This window comes from Sciurus carolinensis, chromosome 17 (genome assembly GCF_902686445.1).
Source record: "Sciurus carolinensis chromosome 17, mSciCar1.2, whole genome shotgun sequence".
Lineage (NCBI taxonomy): Eukaryota > Metazoa > Chordata > Mammalia > Rodentia > Sciuridae > Sciurus > Sciurus carolinensis.
This window is the reverse complement of record NC_062229.1, coordinates 16473346-16492186: the sequence shown is the minus strand read 5'-3', so window position 1 is coordinate 16492186 and position 18841 is coordinate 16473346. Positions and strand designations below refer to the sequence as shown.

Below are 18841 nucleotides of genomic sequence, written 5' to 3'. Positions count from 1 at the left end.
CAATACCTGGAGATTAAATAATACACTATTATATAATGAATGGATAACAGAAGACATCAGGAGGGAAATAAAAAAATTCTTAGAAGTAAACGAGAACAAAGACACATCATATCAAAATCTCTGGGACACTATGAAAGCAGTACTTAGAGGAAGATTTATTTCATGGGGCGCATTCAAAAAAAGAAGTAGAAATCAACAAATAAACGACTTAACACGACAGCTCAAAGCACTAGAAAAAGAAGTGCAGACCAATACCAAAAGTAGTAGAAGACAGGAAATACTTAAAATCAGAGCCGAAAACAACGAAATCGAAACAAAAGAAACAATTGGAAAAATTAACAAAATGAATAGTTGGTTCTTTGAAAAAATAAATAAAATTGATAAACCCTTAGCCACACTAACAAAGAGAAAGAGGGAGAAAACTCAAATTACTAAAATTCGGAATGAACAAGGAAACATCACAACAGAGAGGAGTGAAATACAAAACATACTTAGAAGCAATTTCGAAAATCTATACTCCAACAAAACAGAAAACCTCAAAGACATCAACAAATTTCTAGAGACATATGAATTACCTAAACTGAATGAGGAGGACATACACAACTTAAATAAACCAATTTCAAGCAATGAAATAGAAGAGGTCATCAAAAGTCTAAACTGGGATCATCGTAGAGGAGGCGGCTCAGCATAGCGCTTGGACTCGAGCAGCCGCTGGGGCTCCGGGCGGCTGCCTGGGGAGGAGCTGCGTGGTGAGCTGTTTGGACCCAGAGTGACCGCTTCCGAACACCGGGGGGTTGCCCGGAGGAGGAGGAGAGGCCCGGCGGGTCGCTTGGGTCTAGGAGTGACTGCATCAGAGCCACGGGCGGTTGCCAGAGGAGGAGCTGCGTGGTGAGCTGTTTGAACTCAGAGTGGGCGCTCCTGAGCGCCGGGGGACTGCCCGGAGGAAGAGGAGGAGCACGGCGGGATGCTTGGTCTGGGAATGACTGCATCAGAACCACAGGCGGTTGCCAGAGGAGGAGGTGTGTGGTGAACTGTTTGAACTCAGAGCTAGCGCTCCTGAGTGCCGGGAGGTTGCCCGGAGGAGGAGGAGGAGCGTGGCTTGTTGTTTGACCTGGGAGTGACTGCATCAGAGCTGCGGGCGGTTGCCGAAGGAGGAGCTGCGTGACGAGCTGTTTGAACTCGGAGCAGCTGCTCCAGAACACTGGTGGCCTGCCTGGAGGAGGAGAGCGGTGGGACGCTTAGTCTGGGAGTGACTGCATCAGAACCACAGGCGGTTGCCAGAGGAGGAGGCGAGTGGTGAGTTGATTGGACTAAAAGCAACCGCTCCGGAACACCGGTGGCCTGCCTGGAGAAGGAGCGTGGTGAGTCACCTGGTCTCGGAGCCACCGCTCCTGAACACCCGGGGGGCTACCCCAAGGAGGAGGAGGAGGAACAGGGAGGGTCACTTGGACTTGGAGTGACTGCCTAGGGCTACGGGTGGTTGGTGGGAGGAGGAGACCCAAAGTGAGTTGTTTGGATTCCTAGTGACTGCGTCGGAAACCGGGCGGCTGTCCGGAGGAGGAGGTGTGTGGCGGGTCTCTGTGTCTCGGAGCTATTGTACGGGGCTCCAGGTGGTGGCTCAGGGGAGGGGCTGCATAGCCAGGCGATTGGTGCAGAGCAGGGTCCCAGGAGCTAGGTGGCTTCTTGCTGGAAGAGCCGCACAGAGACACGCCTAGGGGCGGAGCGAAGTTTCCAGGGCGGCGGGCAGATTCTCTGGGAGAGGCAGCCTAAGGAGACTCGCCTGCGAAGGGTGAGGCTCCCAGGCCCAGGACGTAGGTCCGGGCCCCTGGGATCGTTGCAGAAGAAGACAGCCCAGCCCAGGGGGTAGTTGTAGATTGAGGGGAACCTCTAGGAGGGCAACTGACTAGCGAGACGTCCCCACCGAGTGACTCTTCCCGGCCAGGGGAGGTTTTCCCACAGGGACAGTAAGTCAGAGACATAGGCACAAACAGGCCTTGCCTCAGCCCGCAGCCTACTTCCCGGTTGGATGACCATTGGTCAACAAGTGGAGACACCTCTGACCACTAGCAGGGAATATACGCCACCTGAGGGTTACCACCCTAGAGAGGCAGCTTCTTCGTGGAGCTCTGCATTATCAACCTCCTCCAAGACTTCAGGCTACTGAAGGATAAGAGGGGATATACTAGCAATCTTCAGGGACATTATAAGTTGATAGAGGAAACCTGCAATATCTTAATGACCCACTGATCCCTGAACAATATGAGAAAACAAGGGAAGAAAATGCCCCAAACAAATCTAGATGTTACATCAATAAAATCCAACGACAGCATGGCAGAAGAAATGACAGAAAGGGAGTTCAGAATGTACATAATTAAAATGATTAGGGAAGGAAACGATGAGATGAAAGAGCAAATGCAGGCATTGAACGATCGCACCAATCGACAGTTAACAGAGCAAATTCAGGAAGCAAAAGATCATTTCAATAAAGAGTTAGAGATATTGAAAAGAAACCAAACAGAAATCCTTGAAATGAAGGAAACAATAAACCAAATTAAGAACTCCATAGAAAGCACAACCAATAGGATAGAACAGCTGGAAGACAGAACTTCAGATATTGAAGACAAAATATTTAACCTCGAAAACAAAGTTGAACAAACAGAGAAGATGGTGAGAAATCATGAACAGAATCTCCAAGAACTATGGGATATCATGAAAAGGCCAAATTTGAGAATTATTGGGATTGAGGAAGGCTTAGAGAAACAAACCAAAGGAATGAACAATCTATTTGAAGAAATAATATCAGAAAATTTCCCAAATCTGAAGAATGAAATGGAAAATCAAGTCCAAGAGGCTTATAGGACTCCAAATACACAAAATTACAACAGACCCACACCAAGGCACATTATAATGAAAATACCCAACATACAAAATAAAGACAGAATTTTAAAGGCTGTGAGAGAAAAGAACCAAATTACATTCAGGGGGAAGCCAATACGGATATCAGCAGATTTTTCAATCCAGACCCTAAAAGCTAGAAGGGCCTGGAACAACATTTTTCAAGCTCTGAAAGAAAATGGATGCCAACCAAGAATCTTATACCCAGCAAAACTTACCTTCAAATTTGACAATGAAATAAGATCATTCCATGATAAACAAAAGCTAAAAGAATTTACAAAAAGAAAGCCAGCATTACAGAACATTCTCAGCAAAATATTCCATGAGGAAGAGATAAAAAACAAAGAAGCAAATCAGCAAAGGGAGGAATTATCCTAAAGGAACTGTCAAATAAAGGAGGAACCAAGATGTGTCAAAAATTTTAAATATGAACCAAATGACTGGGAATACAAATCATATCTCAATAATAACCCTGAATGTTAATGGCCTGAATTCATCAATCAAAAGACATAGACTGGCAGATTGGATTAAAAAGAAAGATCCAACAATATGTTGCCTGCAAGAGACTCACCTCATAGAAAGAGATACCCATAGACTAAAGGTGAAAGGATGGGGAAAAACATACCATGCACATGGGCTCAGCAAAAAAGCTGGAGTATCCATCCTCATTTCAGATAAAGTGGACTTCAAGCCAATGTTAGTTAGAAGGGATAAAGAAGGACATTTCATACTGCTTAAGGGAAGCATAAATCAGCAAGACATAACAATCATAAACATCTATGCCCCAAACAGTGGCTCATCCATATATGTTAAACAAATCCTTCTCAATTTTAGAAACCAAATAGACCATAACACAATAATACTAGGTGATTTTAACACGCCTCTTTCACCACTGGACAGATCTTCCAAACAAAAATTGAACAAAGAAACCATAGATCTCAATAACACAATCAATAATTTAGACTTAACAGACATTTATAGAATATACCATCCAACCAAGAGCGAATACACTTTCTTCTCAGCAGCACATGGATCCTTCTCTAAAATAGACCATATATTATGCCACAAAGCTAATGTCAGCAAATACAAGAAGATAGAGACACTACCTTGTATTCTACCAGAGCATAATGGATTGAAGTTACAAATTAATGAAAGAGTAAAAAACAGAAACTACTCCAACACCTGGAGATTAAACAATATGCTACTATATGATGAATGGATAACAGAAGATATTAGGAAGGAAATTAAAAAATTCTTAGAGGTAAACGAGAACAAAGAAACAACATATCAAAATCTCTGGGACACTATGAAAGCGGTACTTAGAGGAAGATTTATTTCATGGAGCGCATTTAATAAAAGAAGTAAAACTCAAAAAATAAATGACCTAACACTACAGCTCAAAGCCCTAGAAAAAGAAGAACAGACCAACACCAAAAGTAGTAGAAAACAGGAAATAGTTAAACTCAGAGCTGAAATCAACGAAATTGAAACGAAAGAAACAATACAAAAAATTGACAAAATAAATAGTTGGTTCTTCGAAAAAATAAACAAAATTGATAAACCTTTAGCTACACTAACAAAGAGAAGACGAGAGAAAACCCAAATCACTAAAATTCGGAATGAACAAGGAAATATCACAACAGACACGACCGAAATACAAAACATAATTAGAAGCTATTTTGAAAATCTATACTCCAACAAAATAGAAAATTTTGAAGACATCAACAGGTTTCTAGAGACATATGAATTGCCTAAACTGAACGAGGAGGACATACACAATTTAAATAGACCAATTTCAAGTAATGAAATAGAAGAAGTCATCAAAAGCCTTCCAACAAAGAAAAGTCCAGGACCAGATGGGTTCTCAGTCGAGTTTTACAAAACTTTTAAAGAAGAACTCATTCCAATACTTCTCAAAGTATTCCAGAAAATAGAAGAGGAGGGAACTCTCCCAAACTCATTCTATGAAGCCAATATTACTCTGATTCCTAAACCAGACAGAGACACATCGAGGAAAGAAAATTTCAGACCAATATCCTTAATGAACATCGACGCAAAAATTCTCAACAAAATTTTAGCAAATCGCATACAAAAACATATTAAAAAGATAGTGCACCATGATCAAGTGGGTTTCATCCCAGGGATGCAAGGTTGGTTCAACATCAGGAAATCAATAAATGTCATTCACCATATCAATAGACTTAAAGTCAAGAATCACATGATTATTTCGATAGATGCAGAAAAAGCATTTGATAAAATACAGCACCCCTTCATGCTCAAAACACTAGAAAAAATAGGGATAGTGGGAACATTCCTTAATATTGTAAAGGCCATCTATGCTAAACCCATGGCTAATATCATTCTTAATGGTGAAAAACTGAAAGCATTCCCTCTAAAAACTGGAACAAGGCAGGGATGCCCTCTTTCACCACTTCTATTCAATATCGTCCTTGAAACTCTAGCCAGAGCAATTAGACAGACCAAAGAAATTAAAGGGATACGAATAGGAAAAGAAGAACTCAAACTATCCCTATTTGCTGATGATATGATTGTATACTTAGAGGAACCAGGAAATTCCACCAGAAAACTTTTAGATCTCATAAGTGAATTCAGTAAAGTAGCGGGATGTAAGATCAATGCACATAAATCGAAGGCATTTTTATATATAAGCGATGAATCTTCAGAAAGAGAAATTAGGAAAACTACCCCATTCACAATAGCTTCGAAAAAAATAAAGTATTTGGGAATCAATCTCACAAAAGAGGTGAAAGACCTCTACAATGAGAACTACAGAACACTAAAGAAAGAAATTCAAGAAAACCTTAGAAGATGGAAAGATCTCCCATGTTCTTGGATAGGAAGAATTAATATTGTCAAAATGGCCATACTACCAAAAGTGCTATACAGATTCAATGCAATTCCAATTAAAATCCCAATGATGTACCTTACAGAAATAGAGCAAGCAATTATGAAATTCATCTGGAAGAATAAAAAACCCAGAATAGCTAAAGCAATCCTTGGCAGAAAGAGTGAAGCAGGGGGTATCGCAATACCAGATCTTCAACTCTACTACAAAGCAATAGTAACAAAAACGGCATGGTATTGGTACCAAAATAGAAAGGTGGATCAATGGTACAGAATAGAGGACACGGACACAAACTCAAATAAATACAATTTTCTCATACTAGACAAAGGGGCCAAAAATATGCAATGGAGAAAAGATAGCCTCTTCAACAAATGGTGCTGGGAGAATTGGAAATCCATATGCAACAGAATGAAACTAAACCCATATCTCTCACCATGCACAAAACTAAACTCAAAATGGATTAAGGATCTCGGAATCAGACCAGAGACCTTGCATCTTATAGAAGAAAAAGTAGGTCCAGAGCTTCAACATGTCGGCTTAGGACCAGACTTCCTCAACAGGACTCCCATAGCACAAGAAATAAAAGCAAGAATTAATAACTGGGATAGATTCAAACTAAAAAGCTTTCTCTCAGCAAAGGAAACTATCAGCAATGCAAAGAAAGAGCCTACAGAGTGGGAGAAAATCTTTGCCAATCATACTTCAGATAGAGCGCTAATCTCCAGAATCTATAAAGAACTCAAAAAACTCTACACCAAGAATGTAAATAATCCAATTGACAAATGGGCTAAGGAAATGAATAGACACTTCACAGAAGAAGATGTACAAGCAATCAACAAACATATGGAAAAATGTTCAACATCTCTAGTAATAAGAGAAATGCAAATCAAAACCACCCTAAGATTCCATCTCACCCCAATTAGAATGGCAATTATCAAGAATACAACCAACAACAGGTGTTGGCGAGGATGTGGGGAGAAAGGTACACTCTTACATTGCTGGTGGGGCTGCAAATTAGTGCAGCCACTCTGGAAAGCAGTGTGGAGATTCCTTAGAAAACTTGGAATGGAAACACCATTTGACCCAGCTATCCCACTCCTTGGCCTATACCCAAAGGACTTAAAATCAGCATATTACAGAGATACAGCCACATCAATGTTCATAGCTGCTCAGTTCACAATAGCCAGATTGTGGAACCAACCTAGATGTCCTTCAATTGATGAATGGATAAAGAAAATGTGGTATATATATACAATGGAATATTACTCAGCCATAAAGAATGATAAAATTATGGCATTTGCAGGCAAATGGATGAAACTGGAGAATATCATGCTAAGTGAGATAAGCCAATCTCAAAAAACCAAAGGAAGAATGATATCGCTAATAAAGGGATGATGACACATAATGGGGGTGGGAAGGGTTAGTGTTGGGGTTGGAGTTGGGTTTAGGGAGGGGGGCAGGAATGGAGGAAGGAAGGACTGTATAGATGGAGGGGAAGGGTGGGAGGGGAGGGGGGGAAGGGAAAAAATGGCAGAATGAATCAAACAACATTACCCTATGTAAATTTATGATTACACAAATGGTATGCCTTTACGCCATGTACAAATAGAGAAACAACATGTATCCCATTTGTTTACAATAAAAAGAAAAAAAAATTAATAAAAAAAAAAAAAAAAAAAAAAAGAAAAAAAAAAAAAGTCTACCAACAAAGAAAAGTCCAGGACCAGATGGGTTCTCAGCCGAGTTCTACAAAACTTTTAATGAAGAGCTCATTCCAATACTCCTCAAACTATTCCATGAAATAGAAGAGGAGGGAACCCTCCCAAACTCGTTCTATGAAGCCAATATCACCCTGATACCTAAACCAGACAGAGACACATCGAGCAAAGAAAATTTTAGACCAATATCCTTAATGAACATCGACGCAAAAATTCTCAACAAAATTTTAGCAAATCGCATACAAAATATATTTAAAAAGATAGTGCACCACGATCAAGTGGGTTTTATCCCAGGGATGCAAGGTTGGTTCAACATTCGGAAATCAATAAATGTCATTCATCCATATCAACAGACTTAAAGTTAAGAATCACATGATTATTTCAATAGATGCAGAAAAAGCATTCGATAAAATACAGCATCCCTTCATGCTCAAAACACTAGGAAAAATTGGGGTAGTGGGAACATTCCTTAACATTATAAAGGCCATCTACGCTAAGCCCATGGCTAATATCATTCTAAATGGTGAAAAACTGAAAGTGTTTCCCCTAAAAACTGGAACAAGTCAGGGATGCCCTCTTTCACCACTTCTATTCAACATCGTCCTTGAGACTCTAGCCAGAGCAATCAGACAAACCAAAGAAATTAAAGGGATACGAATAGGAAAAGAAGAACTCAAACTATCCCTGTTCGCTGATGACATGATTATATATTTAGAGGAACCTGGAAATTCCACCAGAAAACTTTTAGAACTCATAAGTGAATTCAGTAAAGTAGCAGGTTACAAGATCAATGCTCATAAATCCAATGCATTTTTATACATTAGTGATGAATCTTCAGAAAGAGAAATTAGGAAAACTACCGCATTCACAATAGCATTGAAAAAAATAAAATACTTGGGAATCAATTTCACAAAAGAGGTGAAAGACCTCTACAATGAGAACTACAGAACACTAAAGAAAGAAATTAAAGAAAACCTTAGAAGGTGGAAAGATCTCCCATGTTCCTGGATAGGCAGAATTAATATTGTCAAAATGGCTATAGTACCTAAAGTGCTATACAGATTCAATGCAATTCCAATTAAAATCCCAATGATGTACCTTGCAGAAATAGAGCAAGCAATTATGAAATTCATCTGGAAGAATAAAAAACCTAGAATAGCTAAAGCAATCATCAGTACCAAGAGCGAAGCAGGGGGTATTCAAATACCAGATCTTCAACTCTACTACAAAGCAATAGTAACAAAAACGGCATAGTATTGGTACCAAAATAGACAGGTAGGTCAATGGTGCAGAATAGAGGAAATGGACACAAACCCAAATAAATACAATTTTCTCATACTAGACAAAGGTTCCAAAAATATGCAATGGAGAAAAGATAGCCTCTTCAACAAATGGTGCTGGAAAAACTGGAAAATCATATGCAATAGAATGAAATTCAACTCCCTATCTCTCACCCTACACAAAACTCAACTCAAAATGGATCAAGGACCTCGGAATCAGATCAGAGACCCTGCATCTTATAGAAGAAAAAGTAGGTCCAAATCTTCAACTTGTTGGCTTAGGATCAGACTTCCTTAACAGGACTCCCATAGCACAAGAAATAAAAGCAAGAATCAACAACTGGGATAGATTCAAACTAAAAAGCTTTCTCTCAGCAAAGGAAACTATCAGAAATGTGAAGAGGGAGCCTACAGAGTGGGAGAATATCTTTGCCAACCATACCTCAGACAGAGCGCTAATTTCCAGAATCTATAAAGACCTCAGAAAACTCTACACGAAGAATACAAATAATCCAACCGACAAATGGGCTAAGGAAATGGGCTAATGAACAGACACTTCACAGAAGAAGATGTACAAGTAATCAACAGATATATGAAAAATGTTCAACATCCCTAGTAATAAGGGAAGTGCAAATCAAAACTACCCTAAGATTTCATCTCACCCCAATTAGAATGGTGATTATCAAGAATACAAGCAACAATAGGTGTTGGCGAGGATGTGGTGAAAAAGGAACACTCATACATTGCTGGTGGGGTTGCAAATTAGTGCAGCCACTCTGGAAAGCAGTGTGGAGATTCCTCAGAAAGCTTGGAATGGAAACACCATTTGACCCAGCTATCCCACTCCTTGGCCTATACCCAAAGGACTTAAAATCAGCATACCACAGAGATACAGCCACATCAATGTTCATTGTTGCTCAATTCACCATAGCCAGATTGTGGAACCAACCTAGATGCCCTTCAGTTGATGAATGGATAAAGAAACTGTGGCATATATACAATGGAATATTACTCCACAATGAAGAATGATAAGACCCAGCTATCCCACTCCTGGCCTATACCCAAAGGACTTAAAATCAGCATACTACAGAGATACAGCCACATCAATGTTCATTGTTGCTCAATTCACCATAGCCAGATTGTGGAACCAACCTAGATGCCCTTCAGTTGATGAATGGATAAAGAAACTGTGGCATATATACAATGGAATATTACTCCACAATGAAGAATGATAAAATTATGGCATTTACAGGCAAATGGATGAAATTGGAGAATATCATGCTAAGTGAGATAATCCAATCTCAAAAAACTAAAGGATGAATGATCTCGCTGATAAGCGGATGAGGACATATAATGGGGGGTGGGAGGGGATAGCATTAGGTTTAGGGTTAGGTTTAGGGTTAGGGATAAGGAGAGCGGTAAGAATGAAGGAAAGAAGGACTGTATAGAGGGAAAAGAGCGGTGGGAGGGGTGGGGGGAAGGAAAAATAAATAAATAAACATCATTGCCCTATATAAACGTATGATTACACAAATGGTAAGCCTTGACTCTATGTACAAATAGAGAAACAACATGTATCCCATTTGTATACAATAAAAAAAAAGAAAGAATCAAAAAAAAAATAAGCAACTGGATCCAGGATCTCTGACCTCATCACTGGTTTAGCTATGATGTGTCCCCCAAAAGCTTACATGTGAGAAAACGCAAGAAAGTTTAGAGGTGAAATGATTGCATTGTGACAGTTTGAACCTACTCAGTGCATGATCCTACTGTGGGGACTAACCAGGTGGTATATGTAGGCAGGTAGGGTATTGTTGGATGAGTCATTGGCAGGTGTGCCTTTGGGGTACATATTTTGCTCTTGGAGAGCAGGGCTTTCCCGTTGCTTCCAAGTGCCACGTCATGAGTCACGTTGCTCTACCACACTGTTCTGCATTGGTGTTCCACCACACTGTGGGCCCAAGGCAATGGAGCTGCTCTCTATGAACTGAAATCTCTGGAATCATGAGCCCCAGGAAAAAGTTGTTCTCCTCTAAAATTGTTCCTGTCACATCTTTTGCACAAGCAGCTAAAATACTAACTAAAACAGTGCATGAATCCATGATGCATTAATTCATTGGCACCTCTATGAGCTACTTGGAAGTAGACATAGATAGAGGAAGTAGGACACTGGGGTGTCACCTGGGTGTGTTCATCCTCTCCCTGTCCCCTTTCATGCTCCCTCTCTCTCTCTGCTTCCCAGCTACTATGTGCTAGGTAGCTTTCCTATGCCACACCCTTCCACCATGTCTCTCCCTGGAGGAGCTTGCGATGAACTAAATCCTCTGAACCACGGTGTTAAGTTTGAACATATTCCTCTTGGCACTGATCTGGCTTACTTTCTGATTCATGGTGACACTGAACAGATGTCAGATGAGGGGGCCATGGGTAGTGGCCATGGAACTGAAACCTGAATCATAGGCATATATGGAGGGCATACAGCTCTGGAATCCAGGAGAGTAATGGTGCTGGTGCAGGGTGCAGCCACCTCCACTGACACATTGGTAACAGTGTGTCAGATGAGGATGTGGTGAAGCAGCCAGTAATCCAGGTCTGGAGGACTCAGGCCTCCACAGACTTACAGATGCTTTGGGATCCCTCAAGGAATAGCTCTCTACAGCAACAGACCCACTGTCCAGCATACAGTCACGTGCACTGAGACATCAACTCTGGATATGACAGTGCAAACTACCTCACCATGACAAGAATCCAGTACCTGAATATGCTCATGCAAAGTTCAGTCACAGGGCAGGATCAGTCATCCTAATGGGCAGCAACAACAGCATGGAGTTCGGGACTCTGGCAGAGTGTGGGAGGACATGGCATCTTTTCCAAAATGAATCCAAATCAGTCAGTTCCCTAGGGGAAGAGAACGTTGTAGCCACATCTCCTTCTCTAGAGTTTCCCAGGGGAAATAGTCATTGGTGATGTCATGGGCAGTAGGTGCTGGTGTCCTCTGTGGGGCAGGCTGCTAGCTATCACCATGGGTCCTACTACATGGGTAAAATCAATACCCTCTAATTTTCTTCTTGGTTCCCAGCCATCTCTTAGCATTTCCATCATCCTTTCTAAATAAACACTGTCCTTTTGTTACCCACAATGTGGCTCCCACATCTTAATGGGCTCTTGGTTCTGCCATGGGCTTTCCTGCTTTGTAGATAATAGTCTTTGCCTGACTTAGGTGTGTTGGTGAAGGTGGAGGTGACTTTCTACACCAGCTTGATGATGTCATGCCTGAAAGGTACTCACAAAATTAAAGGTTGTTCTGTGATTCCTCCACTCAAAAACCCAGCATCAATAACAATTAAAGTCACGCCCTCCCTAGTCACCTAGGAATCTAGCTGAGAAGTCCTGCCTCCCACTCTGATTCACATCCAAATTCTTTAACCCAAATCATGTGCACACATGACCTTAATTCCTTAAACATCTGTTAAGTTGGAAACACAGACTTGGCCCTGTGATCTACAACATCAGAAGGGAGAAGGGGGACTATGTGTCAAAATACTCAGGACATTGCTAAAATGAGCACATAGGAGTTCTCCCTAGTGCAACCATTCCTGATACATGTACAATAAAAAGACTTGACCACATTGCTCCCAAACAGGGTCACTGAACAATGCACTCTCTGAAGTTCTACATGATTTTCTTTCTTTGAATTCAACATTAGATTTCAACAGTCTGTTTCCTATAGTATGCCTTTGTAAAGACTGGTGTCTCTGCACCAAGTGTGAGCAAGGGATGGCTTCATTCCTAGGAGGAAGACAATGGGAAGTGGATCCAGGAACACAGCATGGAACAATTGTGTTGCAATGCTGGAACACATGGGCATTGGGATCCACATAGTAGGACTTCACTTCCCAAGAGTTGGTCTCACCTGTGGAAAATTGTTTTCATACCATCTCAGTAGCCTCTGCTTTTCTTTGTTCCCAGCATCTGTTGGTGTCTTAAGTAGGTCAATATCACCAGAAATCATTTCTATGTGAATATTATCCTCTTCTTTTCTTTCTTTCACCACCACCATGTTGTTGCAGATGTTCTCTGGAATTTTATGGTGTGTAAAGAGTTGTCTCTACCTGATTTTAGTTGAGATGATGTAGCTAGTATCACCTCCACCATCCTGATGATGTCATTCCTGAATGATCTTCAAAGAAGAAAAGTCTGTTCATTGACTACATTCAAAACCCCAGGGTAACTTACAGTATAGGTCAGAGTCCCAGGAGCATGTGGGATTCTACATAAGGAATTCAGCCTTCTTTTCTGATAATTTTCCTGCTTCTTTTCCCCAAGACAATTTTACAAATGAAAATAACGGAACACGTATCTTTGTCCAAAGTTTAAAGTGGAGCCACAGACTTTGTACTATGATCTACCACATCCACAAGAGGGAAGGGAGAGTGTATTAATAACAAGTTAAAGGACATGGTTAAAATAAGCACATACCAGTCCTCAGGGAACAATCATTCCAGGTATGTAGACCATGAAAACACTCAGCCACGTGGTTCCCAAACAAACCTTGCTGCACATTGTCCTCAAAAATAATGTGATGTTCTTTGTTTGCCTCTAAGGAAGGATTTCACAGGCCTATTTCCTATAATACACCTTTTTAGAGACTGATGCCTACGCGTCATAGGTGAGTGAGGAATGGCACCCCTCCTGAGAGGAAAAGAATGGGAAATGAACCGGGAGTAGAGCATGGACCAGGTAAGTGCTGCAAGTCTTGTACACCTGGGCCCTGGGAGCCCCATGGGAGGTAGTACCTTCTGAAGACCTCACCTGATACCTACTCCTTCATGCTAACACAAGGACATGAAGGGAATGCTTGATGTCCTCCTGCTCTGATTTTCTGTAACTGCTTCTTAATAAAGCTTGATGTGGCCTGTGAAAGGCAGTGCCAACTGAATGGTTAAATGTGGTCCTCACTCTCCGACTTGGAATACTGAAGACCCCACAGTGGACTTGTTGTGAGCTTGGATTAAAGCTCAGGATTCATACAGATGCCGGCCTGCACAAGCTCCTCTCCCAACTTCTCTAACCAGCTAACCACACACCTGGAACTTTGTCTACTCTGTGCTCTCAGTAGTGAGGACAGAAGCTGTGACAAAGTGGGGGAGGGGGCTAGGACGGGTTTGTGTGGCCTTGAAAACTGTATGTGCTCTTGTCTGTGATAACATGCTCTGAATCGCTTATTGCAGAAGTTCTCATTGGGAAAGACAAATGATCGGTTGACATCAAGTCCTGGGAGAAATCAACACCATAAGCCAAGAGTCCCAGGGGAAGGAATGGGCATATCTGGAAAATAGATGGTCCCAGGGATACAAAACAAGATGAATACACAATTACTTTTCGAGTTTGGTTTTCTCACTCATGGAAAATCAACTGAGTAACAATGCAACAATTAATTTAATGAGAGTTCATGAGAATTCAACCTCTGAGGGCCTAGAAATAGTAAATATGCCCCATGTTCATCTTGCCCTCAGCTCAGCTCTGTAGGAATGAGTGGCTTCACCTGGACCTTGAAGAGCCCTCATGCCTGATACCAGCTCCTCCCTCCATCAGAGCTGAGCTGACGCTCCTCACCCCGGGAAGGAAGAGCAGAGGCTCACATAATAATCTGGCATACTTATGAGTACATTTGTGACAATTTGACAAATATAAAGAAGATGTAACAATCAAATCTATAATTTTTCCATCTCCTTAAACATTTCAAAATTGCTGGAGTTGGGAAGCTTTGAACTCCTCGTGTTCTTTGTAAAATATATGATGAATTTTTGGATTATAGTCATCCATCAGAATTATATCTTCTCCACTTTTGAAACCAAGATGCCTAATGGAGTTCTTCTTAAAAAAAAAAAAAGATGGTTGGTAAATCTTCATCAAATGGAAAGAAAATCAGAGAAGTGGATGGCTAAGTATCAAATATACTCTGGACAAAAATATCTAAATTCATAAGGTTAATATTAGATTTTGAGCTAGAAAAGAAATGAAAAGCTGTTGATATTGATATCAATAAGAACAACACTCAAGATATGCTAGCAGCTACTTCAGTGTGTTATCCACATCATCACATTCCTTTTCCTAGTAACTCCCTTATGGGATGTATTAGCCCATTTTCCATTGCTGTAACAAAGGACCTGAGGCTGGGTACTCTGTGCAGCAGAGAGTATTGTATAGGTCCTGGTTTAGGAAAATGAAAGTCCAAATAGTATAGCACTAGTTTTCAAGTGACTCTAGTCATATCATATCATTGTAGAAGGAGTCATGGCCAAAGCACATGCACAAAGCAGAGGTCACATGGAAAGATGGAAGCCAGAGAGACTGGAGGGAAGCCTTGCACTTTCATAGCAACCAAGGTATCAGTAGATTTGCAATAATAACTTCTAGGGGCAGCAACCCAATGACCTAACAGTCTTGCCCCATAGTCCACCTCTTAACCTCTCCACCCCTGGCCAACATCGCCACACTGATGAAGTCAGGGGCAGAGGTGCTGGAGTCCTCTCCACAGCAAGTTAATAATCACCATTGTTCCACGTACATGGGTGAAACCAAAACAGTAGCCTCTGCTTTTCTTCTTCTTTTTTCCTAGCCAACAGTGTCCTTTTTATCCAGCATGAGGCTCCCATTTCTTAATGGGATCTTGGGTCAGCCTTGGGCTTTTTACCGGTCTAAGGGAACTGGTGAAGTCGGGGCTGTCCTGTGACAACATCATGATGACGTCATGCCACAGAATGAAAGACTGTCCAGTGATTCCCTCACTCAAAAGCACAGGATCACTAACAATTAAAGGAACACCCTCCCCAGTCACCTGAGAGTCCAATTTAGAAGTTCCTGCCTCCCTCCCTGACTCACATTCTAATTCTTTAACCCAAATTATGTGCACATATGACAAAGATGGACCAAATCCTTGTACAGCTGCTCAGTTGGAACCACAGACTTGGCCCTGTGATCTACAACATCAGAAGGGAGACTGCATATCCCAATACTCAGGACATTGTTAAAGTGAGTACATATGAGTTCTCCCTAGAGCAAGCATTTCTGATCCATGGACAATGGAAACACATGGCCACATTGTTCCCAAACAGGGGTCACTGCACATTGCACTCTGCAAAGTTCTCCAATGATTTTCTTTTCAATCCCTGTGGTAGGTCTTCCCTCTCACAAGAAGATCTCGTCCTGTTGACTACTCCTTCATGCTAAACATTGTCACCCAAAAGGAATGCTCTCTGACCTCCTGCAATGATTTTCTAGAATTGTTTTTAAAATGTGTGTGAAATATGTCAAAATACACCCCACTGTCATGTATATCTAAAAATAACAAATAATAATATGCATAAAAATTATTTCACGTTAACCAAAGGATTTGAACTCTCTGGTAGAAATTCTGTACCACTTAGGGAAATAGATTTCCTTTAATGCATAAATGGAGGCACATATTCAATTGGTTTGAGATCAAAAAATCAGTAACAATATTTATCCTTAAATCATATGTAAAGATGTAATGATAGCATGTCAAAAATGATTAGTGCAGGTCCCGGGACAAACGGCGGGTGATGGGAAGCCGGGCCCCGCAGCCTCCCCAAGACCCCATTAGGCGCGACGAGGAAGAAGAGGAAAAGGAAGTCGAGGATGAGGACGAATACGATGAGGATAGTGAAGAAGAGCAGGACAAAGCCGACGAGGTCGTTGACGAGGAAGTGAATGTTGAATTTGAAGCTTATTCCATCTCAGATAATGATCATGCTGGAATTAAGAAATTACTACAGCAGCATTTTCTAAAAGCTCCTGTGAACACTGCAGAACTAACAGATCTCTTAATTCAACAGAACCATATTGGGAGTGTGATTAAGTTCTGACACTGAATGACTTACCTATATCTTCGTTACTAACTACAGTGGATACTTTTAGACCATCCGACAATCAAACAAATGTTTCGGAAGACAGCGATGATGATGTGGATGAAGATGAAATTTTTGGTTTCACAAGCCTTTTAAATTTAACTGAAAGAAAGGGTACCCAGTGTGCTGAACAAATTAAAGAGTTGGTTCTAAGCTTTTGTGAGAAGAACTGTGAAAAGAGTGTGGTTGAACAGCTGGACAAGCTTTTAAATGACACCACCAAGCCTGTGGGCTTTCTACTAAGTGAAAGATTCATCAATGTCCCTCCTCAGATTGCTCTGCCCATGTACCAGCAGCTTCAGAAAGAACTAGCAGAATCACACAAAACTAATAAGCCGTGTGGGAGGTGCTCCTTCTACCTTCTGATTAGTAAGACATTTGTGGAAGCAGGAAAAACCAATTCCAAAAAGAGATGGAGCAACCAGAAGGATTAATTAATGTTTGCGAATGCAGAGGAAGAGTTTTTCTATGAGTAGGCACTCCCGAAGTTCAACTATTCAGTGCAAGAGGAGAGTGACACTTGCCTGGGAGGCAGGAGGTCTTTTGATGATACACCAATGAAGCCCTTGTTAACTGTGATGTTAATTCCAGACAGCAAGATGAGTGAAACCATGGATAAACTGAAAGATCATCTATCTATCTAGCCTATTTTTCATGGACATTGATGGGCTTATTTTTATAAAATTACCAGAAAACCCAGTGGAGCTTTACTGAAAACTCGTGACTTTATTCAGATTTAAGTCCTCTACAAACAGTAGGGTTCTTTTCCATGTGTCTGTGACACATTTATAAAATATCTTTTTTTTTTGGTCAATTTATGAATGGTTGATTAAAAACTTCCACCAAGAAGAAAAACATGGGAGTAGTAATTTGAGGAATTCAATAAACCTCCTATTTTTTTAATTTTAAAATAAAAAAAATGATTAGTGCAAATGCACACAAAATTCTAATATTGCTGTCATGATACTTATCATTTCATTATTCTTAAATTACACTGTTAAGAATCATATTATCCCAGAGAACAAAGAACTAGGTTATCTAGGTCAAGTTCCATTGATACCTTTAATTATCTCTTGAGTGACAGATCTTTGTTAAGATAAATAGAAATATGATCAACAGGTCAAAGAGGCTTTCAATTTTGGGCATAATATATTACAGATCACATTTTTTAAATTTTCATTTTATTGATTTACTGAAAGAAGTTATAGTAGTAATTGCATATCAGATAAGCAAAAGGAAATGATTCTTTTTAAGTAGTTATAAAATCAAGTAATACTATGGACAATGACATAAACTTGTATAACTTCAAAGAGTGTCATGTTTCTCCTTAAAAGACACTGGTTGTCTCCACAAGTTTCTACTCACTGATGATATAGCATACATAAAAGTAAATAAACTGGGGGACAGCAATTGTAGGTCAGTGTAGAGCACTTGCCTCACATGTGTGAGGAACCAGGGTTCGATTCTCAGCACTGCATACAAATAAATAAAATAAAATTCCATTGAAAATTTAAAAATATTTTTAAAAAGGAAAAGAAAATGGTACACTAAAAAAAAGAGAAAATAAATATAAGAAAATTATTGTTTATATTTTAAGTGCACATTCCAGGACACAGCATTGAATGGATAATATTTATATCATGTATTATATATGATTTAAAAACATGCACACATGGCATAAGCAAAAGACAAAAATATTTTTTAAATTAGTTCAATGTTTGCATTTGGGTTTTTCTAAATAAAATATTCCAATGCTGAAAAACTGCTTGATTTGGGATATAGAGAAAAGTGTCTTGTGAATTGGTAAAGATGGTCCATATTCCCTGTGCTGAGTACTGAGGACCAGGTAGCAGCTTGTTTGCAAATGTAAAGCTCTAAATGTCTACAGACTCCATCCTGTGCAGACAACCTCCTCTCAGGCACTTCCCTAAAGGAATGCCTGGAACTTGGAATGGTGAACATGGAAGCTTTGCAAGGTCATTGGAAGAGCTGCAGGTAGAGTTGGATGTGGTGTTGTGAACAGCTCCCACTTAAGGTTCAGGACACACATGGGCTTGCATACTGCCTGCTCATGCCTGGGAGAGACCAGGAAACTCCATCTCACATAGTGAGGACATACTCATGAAGAAGGACAATAATCATTAAAGTTCA

The 18841-nt window shown here is 40.5% G+C and overlaps 1 pseudogene; it reads left to right on the top strand.

Moving 5' to 3' along the window:
• The first annotated feature begins 13490 nt into the window (after positions 1-13490).
• On the top strand, positions 13491-17166 carry LOC124968103 (BRCA2 and CDKN1A-interacting protein-like; annotated as a pseudogene).
• The last annotated feature ends 1675 nt before the right edge of the window (positions 17167-18841 follow it).